General features: G+C 40.9%; 1 protein-coding gene and 1 pseudogene across 4 annotated transcripts in view; one reads left to right on the top strand and one right to left on the bottom strand.

The window, feature by feature from the left end:
* Positions 1 to 25,484, bottom strand: part of Smg6 (SMG6 nonsense mediated mRNA decay factor) — a 240,791-nt gene that overhangs the window by 79,164 nt on the left and 136,143 nt on the right. The window lies entirely within an intron of this gene.
* On the top strand, positions 11,093 to 11,558 carry LOC150051477 (small ribosomal subunit protein eS12 pseudogene; annotated as a pseudogene).

Here is a 25,484-nt window from a genome sequence, read left to right as displayed (position 1 = left end):
AAACAAGAATTGGAAATTCAAACATGCCTAGATTAAGGAGCTTGTCCCCATCTACAGGAAGTTTATCCTTAACATCTAAATAGTCATGTTTTAAAATCAACAAGTTTGCTGGGTTTCAGCTGCCACTGACTATAACTTCCATTGGCTCTGGCCCACAGTGTAGGCAGACTGTGCCCAGCAGGATTAGATGAAGACAAGCAGCCGGAAGCTGTCCAGCCAGCCTGACCCTTCCCCACTTCAGGACTTTGAAAACGTTACCTCACCACAGGGGATAGCCAGATGCACAAGGGAATACCATAGGCCCAGCATCTCACTCAAAAGATTCTGAGAGTAAGTGATGCAGGCAGACTCCAGCAATGAGAACAGAAACCTACCAGTAAGTTCAGCAGGACCTTTGTCCCCTTGCAGTTGCATATTCACGTCCACAGTCACATATTTTTAAAAATTTGATATAATTATCTCCTAGAAATTAACTGTATGCAGCCTCCTGGGATCTAAAGCAATTAAGTGAAGATAAATTTCTTTCATGGAGCAAGCTGTCAAAGGATGAAGCAATTTCATTCCCCATTTGAAGTGGAAGCTTTGGGTCATGCATGGTTTATTTGAAACAATGCCATCACCTAAAGCTGCTGATCTTATCTCTAGCTCCATTCTCCATTTCAAACTGCTGGAGATATGTAGCGTGGCACTGCCTGAAGTTATGACATCTGGCTCAGGGCCAACAAAAGAACAAGCCAACTCCTCTACTAGATTTCAAGCTGAAAAGGACGAAAATCATAGTAAAAGAAGACAACTATACATGTGAAGTTTATTAATCCCTAAAAAGGAGGGGGTGTTCCCAGGGCACTGAGTGTGACTAGAGATACCCTGACATTGGGGAAATAATGGAAGAACAGACAGGAATGCCCCCCCCCCCCAAAGGGGGAAGGAGGAAGTACATGCCAAAGGACCAGCTTTTTCTCTTCCGGGAGACACCAAGCCAAACAAACAGTGGGGCTTCTTTCATCAAACAGCTGGATAGACGAAAACATATCAGGCTAAGAGTCAACAGCCCATGGTTCAAATTCAGCCGTATAAGGCTATGGATAAGGGCTAGGAGTTTAGCCTAGTGGTAGAATGCTTGCTTAGCATGAAGACCGGGGTTCAATTCCTGAGTGCCACATACAAAAAAAAAAAAAAAAAGGTCAGAAGTGGTGCTGTAGTTCAAATGGTAGAGCATTAGCCTTGAGGAAAGCCCCTAAGGACAGTGCTCAGGCCCTGAGTGTCAAGCCACAGGACTAGCAAAAAAAGAAAAAAGAAAAGAAAAGCAACTTCATCTGGCACTTTAGGCACTTTAGTTTTTACACTGACTCTATTTTATAGTATGCAGTAAATATATTATCTAGATAAAGAGTATTCAAGCTCCCTCTTCCCCTGAAACCAGCTGCAGGTGAAACCTATGCAGGTCAGACCATACCTGAGTACTACTTTTTTTTTTTTTTTTGCCAGTCCTGGGCTTTGGCTCAGGGCCTGAGCACTGCCCTTGGACTTTCTCAAGGCTAGAGCTCTACCACTTGAGCCTCAGCACCACTTCTGGCTTTTTTCTATGTATGTGGTACCAAGGAATCAAATCCGGGTCTTTGTGCATGCTAGGCAAGCACTTTAACCACTAGGCCAAACTCCCAGCCCCATACCTGAGTACTACTTTTAACAGAAACCTTGAAGAGCTAGAATTGACTTTCAAGTGCTATGACAGTAGAATCACCTGAAGAGCTTGTTAAACCACACTGCTGAGCACCATCCCCAAAATGTTTAGATTCATAGTTCTGGAGTACAGCTTAAAACAGAGCATGTTCCCAGTTGAATTTGATACTGCTTGACTGGTGGCACTCTAAGTGATACTGTAGAAGCAGTCCAGAAGAACGTGTAGAACTGCAGTGTTTAATTCAGTACATACTAGCCACATGTGAATATTTTAATTTAATTACTTTTTCTGTTCCTTAGTATTTATTTGCCACAGATCACTAGTGGCTATTGAAAAGAATGTTATAGATACAGCATATTTCCATCATCACAGAAGGTTCTATTTCATAGCACTGGTCAAGCATCCTTCTTTCCATTCGTTTTATGCAGGTAACCTGAGCTGGAAATCAGGGCTTTGTTAGTGTTACGTTTATTGCTCACAGCTGGCACTGTACCACTTGGGTTATGCCTCCAGTTCCAGATTTTTGCTGTTTAACTGGATATAAGAAGCTATTGAATTTGCTTGCCAAAACTGACTCTGAACTGCAATTGTCAAACCTCAGCCTCCTGAGTAGCTAGGATTACAGGTATGAGCCACTGCTATCAAACTTTTCTTCCTTCCTCCCTCCATTCCCTCTCTCTTTCCTCTCTCCCGTTCTCTCTCAGGGCCTTTGCTCAGTTTGCTTACTCAGCTGGTGCTCTAACACTTAAACCATACCTCCGGTCCAGGCTTTTGCTGGTTAATTTCTGCCCAAGGTTGGTTTTGAACCTCAATTTTCTGGATCTCAGCCTTTTCAGTAGCTTAGATTTCAAGCATGAGCCACCTGCCCCTGTCTAAGAATCTATTTGATTACATTGGAGAATGTATGTTTAGCTTTGAGAAAAGAAAACTTCAGAATCTCAAGTATACTAAGGTGTGTGAGAGAAAAATAGATTCTGAGGAAACCTGTCTAAAAACAACGACTGGGAAAGCAGACTTGTGTTTAGTCTGAGAAAAAAACTTTTTGGTAGTGATTGTCTCATGACAGAAATCTTTGGGAATGATGTAGACTACTGCAGACTCTGGAGAACCACTGCCTTCTTTAGTCAGGAGACTGACCCTGACACCTTTGAAGGAGCCTCTGGACTTTACTGCAATGAATCAGATCTAACTTTTTAATTACTATCACTGCTTACCATTCCTTTTATGCATCTCGGATAGTTTTCTTAAAATATGTTCTCTAGGTAAAAGGAACTTCCACTAGTAAGGGCAAATCCTCCTGCTTTTGTTTGCCTATTTCCCTGCTATACTGAGAATTGAACCCAGAGGCCATGAACATAAAAGGTAAACATTTGCACCATTTCAACCCCACCAATCAGTCCATATTTGTTTTAAAACATTCGCAGAACACCAAAGCACAAGTAACAAAAGGAAAATTGATTAAATGGCTTTATCAAAATTAAGCCAGGTGTGGTGGTATCTACCTGTAATTCCAGCATTAGAGGCTGAGAGAGGAGGACTGCAGGATTTGAAGCCAGGTTGGGTTACATTAGTAAATTCCTGTCTGGGAAGAATTGGAAAGATGGAAGGAATGGAGAGAGGCAGAAAGAGAGAGAGGGAAGGAGGGAGGGAGGAACAGAAAATAAGGAAGAGAGAAGGGGAAGAGGGGAAAAAATCTGAACAGACAGTTCTGCTAAGATATACAGCATAAAAAAAAATGGACAGGGAGCTGGGCACGGTGGCCTTAGATCAAGGTTCAAAGCCAGCCTGGGCACAAAAGGACCTGAGACTCTCTCTTTTTTTTTTTTTTTTGGCAGTCCTGGGCTTGAGCTCAGGGCCTGAGCACTGTCCTTTCCTCAAGGCTAGAGTTCTACCACTTGAGCCACAGCACCACTTCCAGCTTTTTCTATGTATGTGGTACCAAGGAATTGAACCTGGGTCTTCGTGCATGCTAGGCAAGCACTCTACCATTAGGCCAAACTCCCCACCCCTAGGACCTGAGACTCTTATCTCCAATTAACCTCTAGAAAACAGGAAGTGGGGCTTGGCTCAGGGGTAGGGTGGGAACCTTGAGCTGAAGAGCTCAGGACAGTGCCCAGGCTGAGTTCAAGTCCCACAACCCACAAAAAAAAAAGAGATAGAGAAAGAGAGAAAAAGATAAAGAGTGTTGTTAAAAATATGGAAAAATGAGGGGCTGGGAGTTTGGCCTAGTGGTAGAGTGCTTGCCTAGCATGCACAAAGGCCCAGGTTCAATTCCTCGGTACCACATACCTAGAAAAAAGCCAGAAGTGGTGCTGAGGCTCAAGTGGTAGAACTCTAGCCTTGAGAAAGTTCAAGGACAGTGCTCAGGACCTGAGCTCAAGACCAAGACTGGCAAAAAAAAAAAAAATTATATGGAAAATGAGTACTTACATGAAAAACGAGTACTTACACATTTGTTGCTAATGAAAAGACAATTTCACAGCTTTTTGAAAAGTCTAGTCTAGAAGTTCCTCACAGAATCACATGACCAAACAATTCCATTTCTAGGTACATGCCCAAGAGAAATGAAAATATGTCCGAACAAAACTCGTTCACAAATGATGAGTGATATTACTCATGCAAAAAAGGGAAATAACACAAATGTCCATCAACTGATGAATGACAATGAATTTCCATTAAGTGAAATATTATGCATTCAGAATATGAGGTACTGATGAAGCACTGATACATACACCATAATGAACCTTGAAAACATTATGCAGTGAAAAAAGCCAGATAAAAAGGTCATATTCAACTCTGAGTACCTAATCCTACCATAGTAGTAAAAAGGAAAGACTGCATTTTAAATATGTTGAGTCTAAAACTCTGCATATAAAATTGAGCAAACTGAGTTGAACCTTTTCTTTGAAAATTATTTATTTACTTAAAAAGGAAGATATCATCCCTTACCAACACATGTAGATGTAACATCTTTTATTTTTTAATTTATTTATATGGTACTAAGGACTTGAACTCAGAGCCTCATGCATGCTAGGCAAGCACTCTACCACTAAGCCACATTCTCAGACGCTAACATCTTTCTTGAGATGAGGGAATATGCTTATAGTGGTTAAGGTGGTAGATTTTTTTGGAGTCCAATAACTCTTAATTTAAATTCTAATTATGTTACTCAGTAAAAACCTGACTTTGTCCTTGATCCTATAAGTTTTAGCTTCCTCATCCTGTAAGATAAACTAGTAATGCTATATCTTCTCAGAGATAAATGCAAAAAACCTAGGGATCTGGCTGCAGCTCAGAAGAATGTGTGCGCTTAGGAAGGGTAAGACCCCACTCCACAAAAAAGAGGGGAAAAATGCAGGCAACGTGCACAAGGGTTAGCACATGGTGGCTATATAATATCAGAATTGTTATTACTGCCATAATCAAATATACCTGAGACTAGATTCCTGGCAGCTTCTTGTTTGTTTCCAGAAATAGGCAATTCAAAGATGATCAGATTGTAAGAGAGAAGGAGCCAGGGCACTTGTGGTTCAAAGCTGTAATCCTAGCTAGTCTGGAGGCTGAGATCTGAGGATCAAAGTTTGAAGCCAGCAGGGGCAGAAAAAGTCTTGGGGTTACTACTTTATATATGCGTTGTCACAAAACAAAGTTAGGCATAAATACTTTAATGAGATATGGATAGGAAACTGAGACTGCATCTGACCAATGGCTAGGCAGAGCTTGCCTGTCATCCCAGCTAGGTGGAGGAGGCACAGGGCTTAGGTACAGTGGTGGCAAGTGTTTATCATCTCCAGCAACAGAAGGAATCACAAGTAGCAGTAAGATCAAAGCCCAGGTCAGTCCAGGCATAAAGTTAGACCTTACCTCAAAAATAACCAAGGCAGGGAATGTGACACAGGTAGTAAAAACTTAGTTGAATGCAGCAGAACATGTATAGAGACATGACAATGAATCCTTACCCCCTAATAGCTAAGTCAATAAAAATTCCTTAAATTTTTTTTGAAAATTAAAAATAACCAAGACAGAAAAGGGCTAGAAGTATGGCTGAAGTACTTGCCTAGCAAATATGAAGCCATGAGTTCAATCTCTAGTATTGTCATCTCCTCTGCCCACCCCCTCTCCCCCAGCAAATTACCTTATAATTCTCCAAAAAAACATATCCCACTTGAACCAAAATCAGCAAAAGGCGCAAAACTACAAGATAATAGAGATACTGTTTCCTCCTTGGTGGCAGCTCCTGGGTTTATCTAATTGCTCTCTAAACAAAAATGAGACCTTGGGGGCTGGGAGCACAGCCTAGTGGTAGAGTGCTTGCCTAGCATACACGAAACTCTGGGTTCAATTCCTCAGTACCACACATACACACACACACACACACACACACACACGGAAAAACCCAGAAGTAGTGCTGTGGTTCAAGTGGTAGAGCACTAGACCTGCCCCGGCCCTGAGTTCAAGCCCCAGGACTGGCAAAATAAAATAAAATAAAAAATAATAATGGGCTGGGATGTAGCTTAGGGTAATATTTGTTTACTGTGTCCTAGGTCCTGGGTTTGCTCTCAGAATGCACACAGACATATACAAACACATGAAAAGACACTCAACATCACTAGTCACTAGGAAAATCCAAAATGAAAACCATAATAAAAATGAGAAAATAAAAATAATTTATACCTACGAGGAAGACTTATCAAACAAACAAAACCAAAATACAAAAACTTGGAAAATAGTTGTATTGGTGAGAATATGGAGAAACTGGAATACTGGTGTAGTTAGAACGTAAAAGTAAGTATACACATACATATAATCATATATTATATCATATATAGCTACATATAGCTGTTGTGAGAAATGGTGACAATTCCTCAAAAATCTAAACATCAAATTACCTATAAGTAGTAATGCTATTCTTGGGTGTATACCTAAAAGAACCAAAAAAAAGTTCCCCAAAGACACTGGTACACCTGTTCACTGTGACATGGCTCACAACAGCAAAAAGGTAGAAGCAACCCATGTATAGAAGAAGGGCTCAAGTGGCAGAGGTGCTTTGTCTATCAAGGAGGCAGGCCTGAGTTCAAACTCGTCTGAAACCACTAAACAAACAAACAACCACCCAAATGAATGGATAAGTAAAGTGTGGTATACATCTATAATGAAATGTTATTTAGTTTTGCAAAGGAAGGAAAATAATCTGTGCTGGACTAGGACTTGAACTCTGGGCTTTGTTCTCAGTTTTTTTCCCCTTCCTGCTGAAGGCTGATATTCTATCACTTAAGCCACATTTGCTGGTTAATTTTTTTGGAAATAAGTCTCATAGATTTGTCTGCTCGGGCTGGCTTCAAACCCTATTCTTCAGAGCTCATCTTTCTGAACGGTTAAGACTAAAGTGCCCTAAAAAAGGAAGGAAATTTTGACATGCTACATGGATAAGCACTGAAAACATGAAATTAAGTAAAATAAGCCAGTCACAAAAGGAAAAACATGATGTTTATATGAAGTTCAGAGAGAGCCAAATTCATAGACAGAGAAAATAGAATTGTCAGAAAGTAGGGGGGAGAAAGAATGGAGAGTTATTAGGGAAGATGACAAGTTGTAGTGATAGCCTGTATAATAAAGTAGATATACTTAATGCCACGTAAGTGCATACTTTAAAAAAATTGGCTAAAATGACCAGGTGTAGTGGCTAGTTCTTGTTATTCTAGCTTCTCAGGAGGCAGAAATCGGGGGACTGTGGCTTGAGGCCAACCTGGAAAAAGTTATTGAGATTCCATCTCAATAAAGAAGCTGGGTATGGTGGTTCACACCTATAATCCCAGCTATAGACTGGAAGGCATAGACAGGAGGAGATCCTATTTGAAAAAGAAATAAAACAAAAAGGGTTGGGGAGGGTGTCACTCAAGTGGTAGAGTGTCAGATTCTGGAAAGAGTATCTTTGGCCTGTTGTGTTCAGAGTCTATAGAATCAAGGGCCTAATCAATGCACTGGACAGATACTGTTAAGTATTTTTTAATGTGTTCCTCAACCTCTTCAAAGAACATAATTACGTCCCCACACACTGGAAGTTGATCTCCCAGGTGCTTCTGTTTGTTTGGTCCTTTACATGCCATGGTGATCAGATACAACTCTGATGGCCACCTTGAGATCTTCTTTGTATTTTGCTTAATATGCTATTCCCAGAGTCAAACTAAGTAAATGATAAAAGATTTTTGCCTATGACTAATAAGACATTTTGAATCACAAATCACAAATGTGTCAGCCTAATTAAGCTACTTAATAGTTACAACTCACACTGAGGCTATGAAATACCTTTTCTGCCAACCCTCAAGCCTAGTTTTATTTGAGTGTGGAGAAAGACTTTTTTTCTTTTTAATATCCACAACCCAGATGTAACACTTCCTTCCACCCTTACCTGTACATCTGTTTCCTACAGAGTGCTGCTGCCTCAAGTGAGATGTGTGAGGCTTCTGTAGATGCTGGGGAACAAGATGGAACAAAAATCCTTCACACCTGGCTCCCAAATTACAGGAACGCTGGACTGGGGCCAACATAAGCTGGCACAGTACCAGCTGAAATGGACATCAATTAAGGAGCTTGTCATCTTTCAAGACTGCAGGGTCTTTTTTCACTTCTCGATCTGCATTGCTCCACAAACCAGCCATGGCACTACTGGTAGGGTTTTCCAGATGGGATCATTTCACTTAGATTCTACACTTGCTGATTTACTGTGGAACTTGTTTTTAACCCTTCCGTCTTTAAAGCAATGTGAACTGGTATTGTATATTATGGTTTTATTTTTCAATTGAATTTATTTGTCCTTTATAAGGAGAGAAATATATAGCTTTATAAGAAAAGAAGGAGGGGCTGGGACTTTGGCCTAGTGGTAGAGTGCTTGCCTAGCATGCACGAAGACCTGGGTTTGATTCCTCAGTCCTACATACATAGAAAAAAGCTAGAAGTGGTACTGAGGCTCAAGTGGTAGAGCTCTAGCCTTGAGAAAGTCCAAGGACAGTGCACAGGCCCTGAGCTCAAGCCCAGAACTAGCAAAAAAAAAAAGGAGGCCTGGGCATGTGGCCTAGTGGTAGAGTGATTGCCTAGCATGCATGAATCCCTGGGCTCAATTCCTTGGTATCACATACACACAAAAAGGCTGGAAGTGGTGCTATGGCTCAAGTGGTAGAGCTCTAGCCTTGAGAAAGCCCAAAGACAGTGTCCAGGCCCTGAGTTCAAATTCCAGGACTGGCAAAAAATAAATAAAATATAAAAAAGACAATAAAGAAGAACAGAGGGCCTGGAGCATGGCTTAGTGGTAGCATGCTTGCCTAGCATGCATGAAGCCCTGGGTTCAATTCCCTGGAACCACATACAGAGAAAAAGCCAGAAGTGGCACTGTGGCTCAAGTGGCATAGTGAGCAAAAAGTGTACAAGGACAGTGCCCAGGCCCTGAGTTCAAGCCCCAGGACTGGCAAAAAAAGAGAGAGAAAGAAAAGCTAGGAGCCTGCCTACAAGCCTGCTGCTTCGTTTACAAAAAGACATTCAAATAACTAAGATTAGTAAAGGGTCAGAAATTTTTTTCCATACACGTCACTCCTATTAGGGTCAGAAGCCAGAGAAGCCCTGACCAGATGCCACTATTCTGGAAAAATGGATGGCCCTCTAGTACCAAAGCAGGCCTCTGCCCATCCATATGAAGTGTTAGTGATCCATGTTAGCATGCAGACAAAAAAAAAAAGCAACTCTGCAAAGGTGCAGTTGGTAGCAAATGCTGTTTAAGAAAAACTGTAGGGATTCGCAATTAAATAACAAGGCTTGCCAGGAGTTGTGACAGAAGCCTGAAATCCCAGCACTCAGGAGGTGGACATCAGCCTGCGGTACACGGTAGGATCCAGTCACAAACAAGCAAGCAAACTGACAAGATTCTATCTTTTCTTGATTTTTGTTCAATGGGGCAGGATGGGCTGCCTTGTGGAAAGAATTGCTTGATAAGTAAATATCTCATCCACATTTAACAGATTCTCTGAGAACTGAACACACACACACACATACACACACCCCGCCTCAGAGGCTGTCTGTGCCAATTTGCTCTCATGGCAGAACCTAGTGGTAGAGTCCTGACTATGCTCTGCTGATGCTTCCTTGCAAAGAGCCAGGTAAGGCAGAAAGCAGCCCTTCACAGAGGGTTGCTCCTTGGATGATGCTGATTAGGGACTTCACCACAGGGACATACTCCGGGCAGAGGTGGGCCTGACTATGCTGCTGGAGTTTTCCAGAGCTGCTGAGGCCCCAATGGGCCTGGAATAATGGGAAGTAGAGCCCAGTTGTAGGTAAGAGCCCAAGCAGGAAAGAGGAAAAGAAGTGAAAAAAGCTTCAGACATTTGTACAACTCAATCTTAAGTTCACCCTTTTCCTCCCTGTTTTAAATAAAAAGCTTTAAAAGGGGTGGTCCTCACATACTTGTGCTAAGATCTCAATTTTCTTACTTTCCTTACCAAGAAAGTCTGAAACCTTCAGCTTTCAGCATTTAATCAGTCAAAACTTAAGTCTCTGAAATGAAAGACCTGCCACAGATTGAAAGAAAATATTTGCAACACATACATATATGACAAAGGATGTGTATCCAGAGTATATAAAGATCTCACAAAACTAAGAAAACGAACTGTTCAACTTAAAAATATGCAAAAGATGTGAACACTTATTTTGCCAAAGATATACATACAACAAACAAACACATGAAATGATGCTCAACATCATTAGCCATCAGAAAAATACAAATTAAAACCACAATGGGGTATTACAATGACTCAAAGAAAAATCACCAGGCACTGGTGGCTCATGCCTATAAGCCTAGGTACTCAGGAGGCTGCAATCTGAGTATTGCGCCTTGAAGCCAGCCTGAGCCTAGGCAGGAAAGTGAGTCTGTGAGACTCTTTATCTTCAATTAATCACCAGAAAACCAGAAGCAGAGCTGTGGCTCAAAGTGGTAGAGAGCTAGTCTTAAGTAAGAAGTCTCAGGTACAGCACCAAGGCCCTGAGCTCAAACCCACAACCAACCAAAAATAAAGAGAAACAAAAATCCTGACAGTAACTAAGTGCTGTCAAGGATACAGAACAACTAGAATCTCATACACTTATGGTAGGAATGCAAGAACAGTACAGTTAGTCTCTTTGGAAAACAGGTTGGCAATTTTTAAGTTAAATACACGCTTACCAGATGAACTATCCACTCCGTATCTAGATATTGGTCCAAGAGAAATGAAAACTTAAGTTCACATAAAAACCTATGGATAAATATTTATAGCAGTACTATCCATGACTATCAAAATTTCCAAATGCTCAAATGTTCATCAGCTGAAGAGATAAAAAACAGAAGTGGCCTCTTTCCCTGCCGACGCCAAGCTGCGTGGAGGCAGAGGCCTGGGTGCGCTCAAGATTCGGCTTCACCCGAAACCCACCACCATGGCCGAGGAAGGCATTGCTGCTGGAGGTGTAATGGACGTTAACACTGCTCTACAAGAGGTGCTGAAGACCGCCCTCATCCACGACGGCCTAGCCCGTGAAATCCGTGAAGCTGCCAAAGCCTTAGACAAAGGCCAAGCACATCTTTGTGTGCTTGCATCCAACTGCAATGAACCCATGTATGTCAAGTTGGTGGAGGCCCTTTGTGCTGAGCACCAAATCAATTTTATTAAGGTTGATGACAACAAAAAACTGGGGGAGTGGGTAGGCCTCTGCAAAGCTGATCGAGAGGGGAAACCCCGTAAAGTGGTTGGTTGCAGCTGTGTAGTGGTTAAGGACTATGGCAAAGAGTCTCAGGCCAAGGATGTCATCGAAGAGTACTTCAAATGCAAGAAATGAACAAATAAAGAAAAAAGTTGAAAAAAAAGTGGCCTATCTGTGTAATGGGATTCTACTCTATAACAACAGTAAAATGATAGACAATAACCACAGCCAAATTTGCCAGATTGAAAATGCTATATATTATATGATTCTGGTAAGTTTCTGACACAGAAAACAGATAAAAATTATCTAGGACTGAAAGCAGGGAAAGAAGTTGGTTGTATGGGTAAGGGAAGCGGGATGACAGAAATGCGTTATTGGAATTTAATTGTGATCATTATACAAATGCCTATCTTTTTTTTTTTTTTTGGTGGGTTGTGGGGCTTGAACTCAGCCTGGGCACTGTGCCTGAGCTCTTCAACTCAAGGCTACAACCCCACTCCTGGGCCTGGGCCTTGTCCCTGAGCTCTTCAGTCAAGGCTACCACCCTGCCTTTGAGCGAAGCCCCACTTCCCATTTTCTAGAGGTTAATTGGAGGTAAGAGTCTCAGGTCCTTTTGTGTCCAGGCAGGCTGGCTTTGAACCTTGATCCTCAGATCTCAGCCTCCTGAGTAGCTAGGATTACAGGAATTGTCTATATCTTGAGTCTCAGAGTTCCTGGGGAAAGGGATGAATCAGAGGAACATTTATCCATTCTGTGAACAGGATACAAACAGTTATAGTGTGAGGGACCCAGACAACCTACTTTCACCCCAACATAAAAGCTACATTCTCATCAGGCACCAGTGGTTTATACCTATAGAATCCTAGTTACTCAGGAGGCTCAGATTTGAGGATCATAGTTGAGGCCAAACTGGGCAGTAAAGTATGTGAGATTCTTATCTCTAACTTCCAAAAAGCTGAGAGTGGAGCTATGGCTCAAGTGATAAGGCACTAGCTAGCCACCAGCAAAAAAGCTCAGGGACAGCACCCAGGCCCTGAGTTCAAGTCCCAGGACCAGCTCACACCCACATTCACGCACACACACACACACACACACACACACACACAGCTATTTTCTGTTGAGATAAAAAGGAATTTTATGCTCTTTGTGCCTCAAATTTTTTATTGTTGCAGAGATAAAACAACCTCAATGCAGATAAAAAGATACCAAGTCCAGCCTGGTTTTCCTTCTCCCCCTTCATTTCCTGTTTCATTTGGGCAGAGGTCTGTTTCTCTACACAGGAAAGCATATGCAAGTTTAAATCACCAGGGAAATCAGAGGCCTAGGCTAACTGGAGGCCTCCTGGCCTACATGGGTTAATATGCACAGAATCTAATAAAAATAAATCCTCAAATGTATTTTTAATAATAAACAAACACCTGCCAACCTCTCATTTAGAGCATACTTAAAGAAATCTGCCATGTTTTCAGTGAGTGAGGTCAAAAACATAAAGTACCCCTGTATTAATAAAGTTTCTTTTAATATCATTGTATCTAGTAATGAAATGATAGGGAGAGGTCCCTCCAAAAGTGCAATATTTTAAAAGACGAAACATTTAATAAGGTCACATGACCACAGGAAAACAGTGGGTCTGGTGGATAAAAATGTGTGGTACAGCAGGGCCTGGAGAGCTGTGAGTGCCTTTAGACTGGAAGAAAATAAAAAAAAAAAAAACCCAAAAACCACATTCCCACTCTGTGGTAGTGGCAGGTCTTCACACCTCTGCTTCACAGAATAATCTACCTAGCACTTTCTGAATGTTTCAAGAGAACCTTCATGAGCACACACAAGTAAGCATATGCACATATACAAATGCAAAGGAAGGTTTTTCTTGGTTTAAAAAAAAATTAAATGGAGGAAGCTGTTATGTCTACCTCTATAAGCAAAAGTATTAATCATCCACCGTCTGGTTTTAATCCACTCACTCCTGATTCTGCATCTGAATGTATTGTTATCAGGGGAAGGAGCATTTCTGCTCAATCTTATTCACCAGCCAAAATTTGAAAATGTGAAAACCATATTGGTGAACTACCTTCTTGGGGACCCAGACTCTCTAAGTTGTTTTTTAAAATTTTTTTATTGTTTTCTTTCTTTCCTTCATTTAAAAAATTATGAACAAACGTGAATTTCAGGGGAGTTAAGAAGGGGGGAAAAAGACACATCTCAAGTTTCAAATTCTTTCATATCTTGGAGTGACACTATCCTCAGGGAAATGAGCACTCTCTCTTCTGTATGTCCAAAGGGGACCCCACCACACAAGCTGACTGACATCAGCCTGTCGGCTTGGGCACCCAGGTGCATCCCTGAGGAACATTTATAAATGAAATGGCAAGCCCAAACAGTAAACTTTCTGAACCCTTGACTCCATTTTTCTATGTTTTTTCTTTGCTTGCAATGAAAGTAGGGAATAAATAAAAAAGGCTGGTGTGGGGGCAGCACACCAAAGGACAGTAGCTTAGTGGTAGAGTGCTTGCCTCCCATGCATGTAGCCCTGAGTATGATTCCTTAGTACCACATACACAGAAAAAGCCAGAAGTGGTGCTGTGGCTCAAGTGGTAGAGCTCTAGCCTTGAGAAAGCCCAAGGACAGTGCCCAGGCCCTGAGCTCAAACCCAGGACTGGAAAAATAAATAAATAAAAATGTGGCTGAATAATAGTTACTTTCAGGCTGGGAGTTTTGCCTAGTGGTTAAAGTGCTTGCCTAGCATGCATGAAGACCCGGGTTTGATTCCTTGGTACCACATACATAAAAAAAGCCGGAGGTGGTGCTGTGGCTCAAGTGGTAGAGCTCTAGCCTTGAGAAAGCCCAAGGACAGTGCCCAGGCCCTGAGTTCAAAATCCAGGACTGGCAAAAAAAAAAAAAAAAAGGCTCCAGGGCTGGGCATGATTTGGTTCAGACATAACCCTACCTTCTTGGGAAGAAGAGAACAAGAGGACATGGTTCAAAGCTAGCCTGAGTGAAAAGTTAATAAGCCCCTCCTCACCAATCTCAAAACAATAAGCTAGGCAAGATGGCTCACAACTGTAATCTTATCTACATGGGAGGCCACAGGCCATTTAGAATCTAGTCAAGACACTGGAGGCCCTGATTCCAAACCCTGGTACTGACAAAAAAAAAAAAAAACAACCAAACAACAACAAACTTTCAAAATGACAACAACAAAAACATCTGTGTGAACTTAAGCATACTTCTTTCACGGGCTGCTCTAAAGACCCTTTTCTGTCCTAAAGAGAACCCCCAAAAGGACCAAAGCCTTATGTGTGCTTGAGAACCCTCAGAATCATTCATTAGTCACCACTCTTGCAACCCCACTCCACAATGCATATGGGGCCACCCATGACACAAAAACTGGCAAGATTAGAGAATAGCAAGCGCAGAAGAAACCACAATACGCCTGAGACTCCCAGGAGAACAATGACTAGTGCTAGTAGGGAACAGACTGACAGACAGAGCAGACAGACTTTAACCAGGCCTTGCTCTGTTTTCAGTGCAACACAAATGTTTTCCATTAGAAGTTCCCTGCCCCACAAACACTCATGCATGTGGCTATGAAATCCACATACTTAACTTCTGCTTTTCTGGCACTCTGACCCAACTACCTCTCCTACTCCTCTGGAATAGAACAAAGATGAGGATGAACAGGTTTCAGTGCCCCCACCATAAAGGTAAGTGGAAGAGAACTGGAGTTGAAGCATGTATTTGCAGCACATGGCGTGACTTAGCAGGCAAAAGGGAAGAGGAGGGAATATAAAGATTTTTCTTTTTTGCCAAAGAAAATCCCTGTCTAGTTCTGGGTCTCTTACTGGTTGGCTCCTATGCTTTCAGCTTAGAAGTTTGCCTTTACATTCTAGTCATCGCTGCAGCCAATCTTCATCAGGTGTTGGTTATCATTAAAAACAAGGCAGGCAACAAACTAATCTTCAGAACTTTCGTTACAAAGTCGAAAAACTCTGATATTAAGAACTCAGCAAATTCAGGCTGATTAGTATTCTATATTTAAAACACTCAGAACTTCAGTACTGCTAGGCATGGTACTTGTTGAGGAGAAGCTAAACTAAAAACCTCTACATTGTGAACATTTCTCCCATGAGATAAATCCTGCCTCAGTCATTTCTAGTCAAAGTCACAGAAGTGGGGAACATGGCTATGAAAAAACAAACAAACAAACAGAAACAACAAGTAAGAATTCAAGAAACTAACAGACATAAACATTGAAAAGGAGGGTAAAAGTGATTTTTTTCTGAAGTGGTATATAAGAAGTAGAAAGGAAATTCCTTCTTCAGGCAGCTCTGGAGTTCCCTAATGGTGCAAGAGCAAAGGACACCCCCAGTGTGTAGGCCTCATTAAGCAATTGCTCAGCCTACAGCCATTGTGCAATCTCAACCTTCCAATGCTTTCTGCTGCACATATGCAAACCACGTTTTCCCTGCGCTCTAGAATTAAGAACAGTTTTTCATCATTTTTTTCCTTCACTGGTGTGTGCACATATAAGCCAAAAAAAAATCCTAGATAAGCATTAACTATAAATGAAGTTTTATATGATTTCATCTGCTTATTTCTGAGTTTTCTGGTAGTTAAGAAATATTTGAATTTACTCTTAGGCAGCTAAAGATCCATTTTCCTGTCACTGACAATAATAATATCACACAAAAAATACAGAAAAAACATCAAATCCTGAAAAATCTTTGTTCTAAATGATTGCCATTCTGGAATATGTGATGTAGTTAAAAATGGCAGTCCCCATTTTACAGCTAAAATTGCAATGGAAGCCTGGCTAAATCATGGCGTACCTAGTTAATCACAAACTTGCTTTTTAGAAAAACCATGTTAAATAGCAAGAATAAGAATTAGAGTGTACAAGGATAAAGGAACCATGATTCAAAACAAAACAAAAACACCAGTAACAAAAAACCAAGAGGTCATATAGGAAAATAGACAAATTTACCGCTATAAAAAATATTAAGTTGCCAGGCACTGGTTGTTCCCATCTGTATCCTAACTCCCTGGGAAGCTGAGAATGAGAGAATCAAGGTTTAAGGCCTTCCTAAAGGCAGAAGAGTTCGTGAGACCCTGTTGCAAACCTAGCTGGGTATAATGGCTTACAGTTTTCAAGCTAAACTATGTAGGAGGCTAAGATGAGGAAAACATTGCTTCCAGTGAGCTAAGGAAGAAGTCTGCAATCAACAGATGAGTGCAGTAGAACATGCCTGCCATCCCAGCAAATACAGGAAGACATAATAGCCAGATCGTAGTACAGGACTGTATCAGGCAGAAACTGAGATCATATTAAAAGTAATCAGCAAAGCTGAGCATTGGTGTCTCAAGTCTGTAATCCTATCTACTCAGGAGGATCATGGTTCAAAGCCAGCCAGACAGGAGAGTCTGTGAGACTCTTATCTTCAATTAACCAGCAAAAAGCCACACATGGAACTGTGGCTCAAGTGCTAAAGGGCTAGTCTTGAGCAAAAAAGTTCAGGGACAGTGCCCAGGCCCCCGAGTTCAAGCCCCAGGACCAACACAAGCAAAAAATAGAGTTAGAGGCATGGCTCAACAGTAGAGTACTTGGCTAGCAAGTATGTGGCCTGAATAAAATAAAATGAAATAAAATGTCAGGTACCAGTCGCTCACACCTGTTATACTAGCTACTCAGAAGGCAAAGATCTGAGGATTGTGCTTTGAAGCCAAACCTGGCAGGAAAGTCTATGAGAATCTTATAACCAATAAACTACTCAAAAAGCCAGAAGTAACACTATGGCTCAAATGGTACAGCGCTTGTCTTCAGCAAAAGAAGCTCAGGGACAATGCCTAGGCCCAGAGTTCAAGCTCTAAGACTGGCAATGAATCAATCAATCAATCAATCAGATAAAATCTGAAGTTGTGGGCCAGGAGTTTGGCCTAATGGTAGAGTGCCTGCCTGGCATGCATGAAGACCTGGGTTCAATTCCTTGGTACCACATACATGAAAAAAGCCAAAAGTGGTGCTGAGGCTCAAGTGGTAGAGCTCTGGCCTTGAGAAAGTCCAATGACAGTGCTCAGGCCCTGAGCTCAAGCCCAGGACTGGCCAAAAAAAAAAAAAAAAGTTAAAAAAAAATCTGAAGTTGTATGTTGTAAAAGATAAAACAAGATTATAAAAACAAGCCACTGAACTGAACCAAGATAAAATACTTGCAATATAAAAAATATGACTAGTAATAAATAATGTAGACTGGGTAAGGCCATAAATATAAGGAAGATATAAACAAACAATAAATATACAGCAAGATCACTTACTCTGCTAGTTAACAAATGACAGTTAAAGTGATGTATCTGTGTACTCAGAATAGCAGGAATCTAAAATAGTGATATCAACAGAATGTTGACATACAATAGAATTTGTATACAATATACAATGTTGATGAGAGTACAAGGGAAGAGACATTTATAGATTGTTAGTGGGAGAATAAGGTAGTATATGAATAATAATTGGGCTCCAAATTTGGTAAAATACTAAAATAGCATCTTTTGATAAAGCAATTTTACTTGGTGCTATCCTACAAAAAGTCTACCTGTATACAAAGGTTTACATATAAAGCACAAATCTATTCTAGTATTGTTTTTAACAATAAAAATTAAACACGGATATAAATTAATAGATAAATTACATGGTTTTTTTGTTGGTGGTGGTAGTGGTGGTGGGGCTTGGGCTTGAACGCTGGGCCTGGGTGCTGTCCCTGAGCTCTTTAGCACAAGGTTATCATTCTATCACTTGAGCCATAACACCACTTCTGGTTTTTCTAGTGGTTAGTTGGAGATAAGAGTCTGAGGATTTTACTGCCCAGGCTAGCTGGCTTTGAATGTCAATCCTCAGATCTCAGCCTCCTGAGTGGCTAGGACTACAAGGGATGAGCCACCAGGTGCCCAGCAAATTACACGTTTACATAATGGGGTATAATACAATTTGAAAAATGAAGTAGATTTCTAAGTACTGATTTATAGAGTTCCAAGACACATTATGAAAAAAGGAACATATATGTAACATGCACTTTAATTTTATTAGAAAAATTACAGCTGTGTTAGTGTCTTAAAGAGGGGCAATTAAATGTTAATAACAACTACCTTTAGAAGGAAAGGGATCATACTCATTCTCTATGTATTGATATTATTACAGAAAGTAGGATTACTTCGGTAATTAAAAAGTAAAAGTATGGGCCGGGAGTTTGGCCTAGTGGTTAAAGTGCTTGCCTAGCATGCACGAAGACCCGGGTTGGATTCCTTGGTAACACATACATAGAAAAAAGCTGGAAGTGGTGCTGAGGCTCAAGTGGTAGAGCTCTAGCCTTGAGAAAGTCCAAGGACAGTGCTCAGGCCCTGAGCTTAAGCTGAGGACTGGCAAAAAAGAAAAAAAAGAAAGAAAGAAAGAAAGAAAAGTAAAAGTAGGTTAGCTTCTGCTTCTGAATATGGTGGATTACCTGGTAGTGGATCAGTCTTCCCAAAATCAACAGCCATAAAATATATAAGCAACGGGTTTTTCAGTAGTGGACAACAGGCAGTATAGAACTGATCCCTGAGAGAAATTATGAAAGGAGCCTGTGATCATCCAGTCCTCTGCTTTGTAGATAATTTCCCATCTATAACAGAAGTTTACTCTCAAACCAATTATGTGGTTCTGGTGGGCTGACAAGACAGGAGGTAGAATGTGAGGTACTACAAGTGGTCAAGTGAGTAGCATCCGTAAGTAAATGAATAGGAAGAAACTATTCAAAGAAAGGGCACAAAGTACAGGATAGACTATATATCCTGGCCAATATCACCAGAAGCTTTCCATGCAGCTGGGGGTGAGAACAGAACACAGAGATATGGGTTGGAGGTGTGGCTAAGTTGGTAGAGTGCTAGCCAGTGACAAAAGCATCAGGTTAAACTCCCATTCTCTGATGGGAGAGAGAGAGTGGAGGGGAGAGGGAGGGCAGTACAAAGGAAGGGAGGGAAGGAGTGAGGGAACAGAAATATATTAGAAGTCCAGTAGTGCTAGGGGAAAGGCATATTCTGGGGAGGTTGGAGCAGTTCTAGCACTGGCAAATGCTAGATTTTAACACTGTGAATACTCGGTACTCTGCTAAGACTGCAGAACACCTTCACTTTGGGAATAAGAGCTACATTCTACAGTTGGATCTCATCTAAACCTCTTCAATAGCTCGAAATCTAGTCTAAAACAAAAACTGCAGAACCCTGCAGTTCTAAACCCTATGGTTTAGAAATTGACAACTGTCAAATTGCTGAAACTTAGGAAATATCCTAGCTTTCTATACATCTTCACTAATAATGCATAAGAGCCTAGCCTGCATAAGCTTAAGACCACCAGGTGGTACATACAAGAAAACACTCTCCAAAGGAAGATAACGAGATCAGAGTTTCTATGGACTAGAAAGATACAATGTGCACTGATATAAAACAAATATAAAAAAACAGGAAAATGCAATTGATAAGAGATTACCCCATGGCTAGGCATGGTGGCTCATGTCTATAATCCTAGCTACTCAGGAGGCTGAGATCTGAGGATTAAGGTTCAAAGCCAGCCCGGGCGCAAAAGGACCTGAGACTCTTATCTCCAATTAACCTCTAGAAAACAGGAAGTGGGGCTTGGCTCAGGGTAGGGCAGTAGCTTTGACATGGAGAGCTCAGGGACAAGGCCCAGGCCCAGGGGTAGGGATGGCACCCAGGCTGAGTTCAAGCCCTATGTCCTCCTCCCCCCCACAAAAAAAGATTATCCTGGATGTTGGAATTAGCCAATTCTAATAGCTCTAATAGTTGATACAGCTAATAGAAATGTCAAATATTAGTGGGAGAAATTTTTAAAGTATTAGAGGAAAAAAAACTGAAACAGGATCTCACTATGTAACTCAAACTCACAATCTTCCTGCCTCATCCTCCTATTATGTATACCACAAAACCCAGTACAAAATCAGTCTTCCTATCTCCAATTAATCAGCAGAAAACCAGGGGAAGGGGGGAACTTAGCATCGTTAAGTCACGCCGTAATCCTAGCTACCTAGGAGGCTGAGATCACTGGATTGTGGTTCAAAGCCAGGCACCCTGTGAGACTCTTATCTCTAATTAACCACCATAAAACTGAAGTGGCAAAGTGATGCTGTGGCCCAGGTGGTAGAGTAATAGCCTTGAGCTATTACTCTCAGGGACAGCGCCTGAGCAGTGACAGGGTTCAAGCCTGCACCTATTTATCTTCTGAATAGTTGTAAAATCAGTCTTCTTTTCACTTCTTGCTTATCTTACATGGGGGCTTTTTACTGTGGTTTTTTTCTTATTTTGTTTTAGGCAGAATACTAATCCCACAAGATGTGCATTAAGGAAAAACAGTGAAAGAGAAGCTTGGGAAAGTAACACAGTGGCTATCCTTCTTGCAATGTACTTCTTAGTGTTAAAATATACAAGAAATCTTGCAGTGGTGGACTGTTTAACACAGCCTTACTAATTTGATTATAAAACTTTTTTTTCCCACTTAAAATTCAGAACCCTCAAATCTAGAGTTCCAAGAGAACATGTAACATCTTACAGGAATATAACCACCTTAAACAAACAAATAAGCAACTGCAAGAACTTCTCATTGCATACAGCTAAAATCAATGCACGCAGCTTGAAACATATTTATATATGCCACATATGGTCTCTCAAAACTAGAATATTTGAGGCTGGGAATGTGGTCTATTGGTAGAGTCCTTACCTAGCATGCACAAAGCCCTGGGTCCGATTCTTGGGCACCACAGACACAGAAAAAGCTGGAAGTGACACTATGGCTCAGTGCTTAGAGTGCTAGCGCCTTTAGCAAAAAGAAGCTCAGGGACAGTACCTAGGTCCTGAGTTCAAGACCCAAGACTGGCAAAAAACCAAAACAAAAAAAGCTAGAATTTTTGAAGAGAGGAAGGGTTGGTATAAAGAGTCATAATTTTTCATGTACATGTGTGAAACTGAAACCAACTTGAAGGGATAAGTAGGGTTGGGAGGGATAGGGGAGAACAATGAGAGGGGTGACATTAAACTGAAATGTTGAACTGAAACCCCTTGTATACACAACTTGAAATTAAAAACAAAAAAAAAAAACAAAAAAAAAAACAAAAAAACACCAGGCAATGATGGCTCATACCTGATATCCTAAATATTCAGGAGGCTGAAATTTAAGAATCTGAGTTCAAAGCCAACTCAAGCAGCAAAGTCCTTAAGACTCTATTCCTCAATATTCCTCTATTCGCCCACCAAAAAAGAAAGAAAAGGGGCCGGGAGTTTGGCCTAGTGGTAGAATGTTTGCCTAGCATGCATAAAGACCTGGGTTCAATTCCTTGGTACCACATATGCAGAAAAAAAAAAAAAGAAGCCGGAAGTGGTGCTGTGGCTCAAGTGGTAGAGCTCTATCCTTGAGAAAGTCCAAGGACAGTGCTCAGGCCCTGAGATCAAGCCAGGACTGGCAAAAAAAAAAAAAAAAAAAAAAAAAAGAAAGAAAGAAAGAAAAAAAGCTTGGCGCGCAGAGCTGTGGCTTAAGTGGTAGAATGCTAGCCTTAAACACAAAAGAGCAGATACAGCACTTAGGCCATGAGTTCAAGCCCCCACAACTAGCACAGAAACACAAAAGGTAATATAAAAAACAAAACAAACAAACAAACAAAAAACCTAGACTGGCTGGGAGCACAGCCTAGTGGTAGAGTGCTTGCCTAGCATGCACGAAGCCCTGGGTTCAATTCCTCAGTAACACATATACAGAAAAAAAAAAAACAGAAGTGGTGCCTATGGCTTAAGTGGTAGAGTGCTAACCTTGAGAAGGCCCAAGGATAGTGCTAACGCCTTGAGTTCAAGCTCCAGGACTGACCCCCACTCAAATAAATAAAAAACAACAACAACCCAGACTACATGCCTTATGTTTAGGTCTCCCATATTATACAGGTAATATGTGCTCAGTAAACATGTTATTAATGAGCATCCAGGTTGGACCAAATATATGACTGGTATCAACTGGTAATGAAATCATTTATGTTGCTGCAGCTGACCCCTTGAGAATTCTACATTTCATAGTAATGACCACTGAATGCTGGAGAAAATATCTATCAGATTTCTTTTCTAAAAAATATAATTTTATTGTTATTATTAAGTTATTATTCAGAAGTGTTATTTTATAAGTCATAGATGAGAATATATCTTTGCTTTGGACAATTCCTTTGCATTCCCCCAGTCTACCATATTTCTAAAATGTTAAGAGTTTCTAAAGATTTTCTCTGACACATCTCTACTAATCTAGGTCAGCCAAGGAGGCATCATTGGTGTGTCATCATTCTTCATTCTTCTCTTAAGCCTAAGGAACTCTTTTAAAATGAAGGTACATATATGGCAGGTTTAGTTGGAGGAATACTGTACAGAAATACCTAATTTAAGGTCTGATACAAGATAAAGAATTATTTCTCCTCATCATGGAGTACAATGAAGTAAAGTAAAAGGAAAAAGAAGAAAGGCAACACTTTATGTAGGGTACCCAGGGAAGACCTCTCTAACAAGGTATTTATAAGGAAATGAGAGAGTCACACAACTATATGGGACAAAGTATTCAAGATTAAGAGAAGAATAACTGTAAGATCCTTAGGCATAGGTGTGGGTTTGCTTGAGGAACAACAATAAGGATGTCCATACAGAGTACAAAAGAAGTATAGTAGAAGCTGAGATCAGAGAATTAACAGGGTAGAGGTGTGGTCAGATTGTGGAGGACATCTGAGGCTACTGATAAAACTTGGGCCTTTTCTTTAATAAAGAATGGTCACTGGAAGGTTTTGAAGAAAGAACTGATGATTTTCTAATGTTTTAAGAGATCATTCTAGGGCCAGGAGCATGGCCTAGTGGTAGAGTGCTCACCTAGCATGCACAAAGACCTGGGTTTGATTCCTTGAACCCACATACATAGAAAAAAGCTGGAAGTGGTGCTGTAGCTCAAGTGGTAGAGCTCTAGCCCTGAGAAAAACCCAGGGACAGTGCTCAGGCCCTAAGATGAAGCCCCAGGACTGGTCCCCCCCCCAAAAAAAAGATTATTCTAGTTGCTCTGGTTAAATAGACTGTGGAGTAGGAAAGAATTAGAGAAACTTGCTAGAATGTATGAGCTGTATATATAACCTGCACATATTCTGAAGGAAATGAAGACATGAATTGCTGGTTGAGTAGGTATGAAGGTGTTAAGTAACATCCAAAAATAACCCCAAGATTCAGTCTTCAGTCCTGAACTACAACTGAAAAGTCAATGCTGCCATTTACAATAGAAAATATTGAAGGAAGACTATGTTTAGTAATAGGAGCAGGGTAGGATACTGAGATGCTAATGTGTAACATACCCATTTCACCATCCTTGAAGTCCTTGCCTGAACAGTGAGTGAGCAGCAACCATTCCCTGGACACGCTATGAATCATTGCCACAGTCTGGGGGTGAACTTCTGACTCTATTTCTTTTCCAGCCAGGTCATAAACTTAGTATCTAGCATTACAGCTAGGAATGCTGATGAACTGAAGAAGACAAAACTTAGGCAAACTAATCTAGTTATGACTTTTTCCTTGTTCTGCACTAAAAAACCACTAATTCAACGGCCAACTCTGAAAAGGACTCTCTGGAATCAAGACTACCCTGTAATCACAGATGACTTCTAGCAAGTTCTGGTTTAAGCCATAGTTACTCTAATTCGGCATCTCCATCTCTTCTAACTCGGTATCTTCCACAGATTATAAACAACTTGTTAGCTATCCTCAGCCTCAAGTGCTCCAGTGCTCCACATCCATATTATGATCCTTTTCTGGACCACACTCAAGTTGGTTTTGTTTGTTTGTTTTTGCCAGTCCTGAGGCTTGAACTCAGAACCTGGGCACTGCCCCCGAGCCTCTCTGTGTTCAAAGCTAGCACTCTACCACTTGAGCCACAGTGCCACTTCTGGCTTTTTCTGAGAAGTTTATTAGAGATAAGAGTCTCATCGACTTTCCTCCACGGGCTGGCTTTGAACCACGATCCTTAGATCTCAGCCTTCTGAATAACTAGGATTTACAGGCATCGATAATTGTTTTTCCTGCAAAGGCATAAAATGAGTATGCCTTGTTTTTTTGTTTTTTTTTTTTAAAGTTATGTGTATATATTTATTTATTTGTTTGTTTGTTTGCCAGTCCTGGGCTTGAGCTCAGGGCCTGAGTTCTGTCCTTGGACTTTCTCAAGGCTAGAGCTCTACCACTTGAGCCTCAGTACCACTTCTGGCTTTTTTTCTATGTATGTGGTACCGAGGAATCGAACCCGGGTTCTTCGTGCATGCTAGGCAAGCACTCTACCACTAGGCCAAACTCATGGCCCCGAGTATGCCTTGTTTGCTCAATTATCTTTCCAAGTCCCATTATTCATTACGTTTATCCAGAGAATATGTTTGTTTTTAATTTTTTTTTTTCCAATCATGGGCTTGAGTTCAGTGTCTGAGCACTGTCCTTGGACTTTCTCAAGGCTAGAGCTCTACCACTTGAGCCTCAGCACCATTTCTGGCTTTTTTTTCTATGTATGTGGTACCGAGGCATCAAACCCGGGTCTTAGTGCATGCTAGGCAAGCACTCTACCACTAGGCCAAACTCCCGGCCCCGTTTTTAAATTTTTGATTAATGTTTAGATTCTCTACCTACTTACAGAAATTTAACCAAAAGGAATATATGCTCAAAATTCTGCTATGTGGTATCAAATTATTATTGAAATATTGGCAACACTCCCTTGGGTTTATGAAATAAATATTGGTTAAGGAACACATTAAAAAAATACTGCTAGGTACCTATAATCCTAGCTATTCAGGAAGCAGAGATCTGAGGATCACAGTTCAAAGCTAACCCGAGCAGGAGTCCATAGACTCTAATCTCCAATTAACCACAAGAAAATCAGAAGTGGTGCTGTGGCTTAAAATGGCAGAGTACTAGCCTTGAACAGAAAAAACTTAGGGACAATACCCAGACCCTGAGTTCAAGCCCAATGACTTACAAAAAAAAAAAAGAAGAAGAAGAAAGAAAGGAA

The sequence above is a fragment of the Megascapheus bottae genome, chromosome 17, assembly GCF_031878675.1.
Source record: "Megascapheus bottae isolate mThoBot1 chromosome 17, mThoBot2.hap1, whole genome shotgun sequence".
Classification (NCBI taxonomy): domain Eukaryota; kingdom Metazoa; phylum Chordata; class Mammalia; order Rodentia; family Geomyidae; genus Megascapheus; species Megascapheus bottae.
Note: the sequence above shows the minus strand (reverse complement) of the source record. Positions and strands in the feature narration are given on the sequence as shown.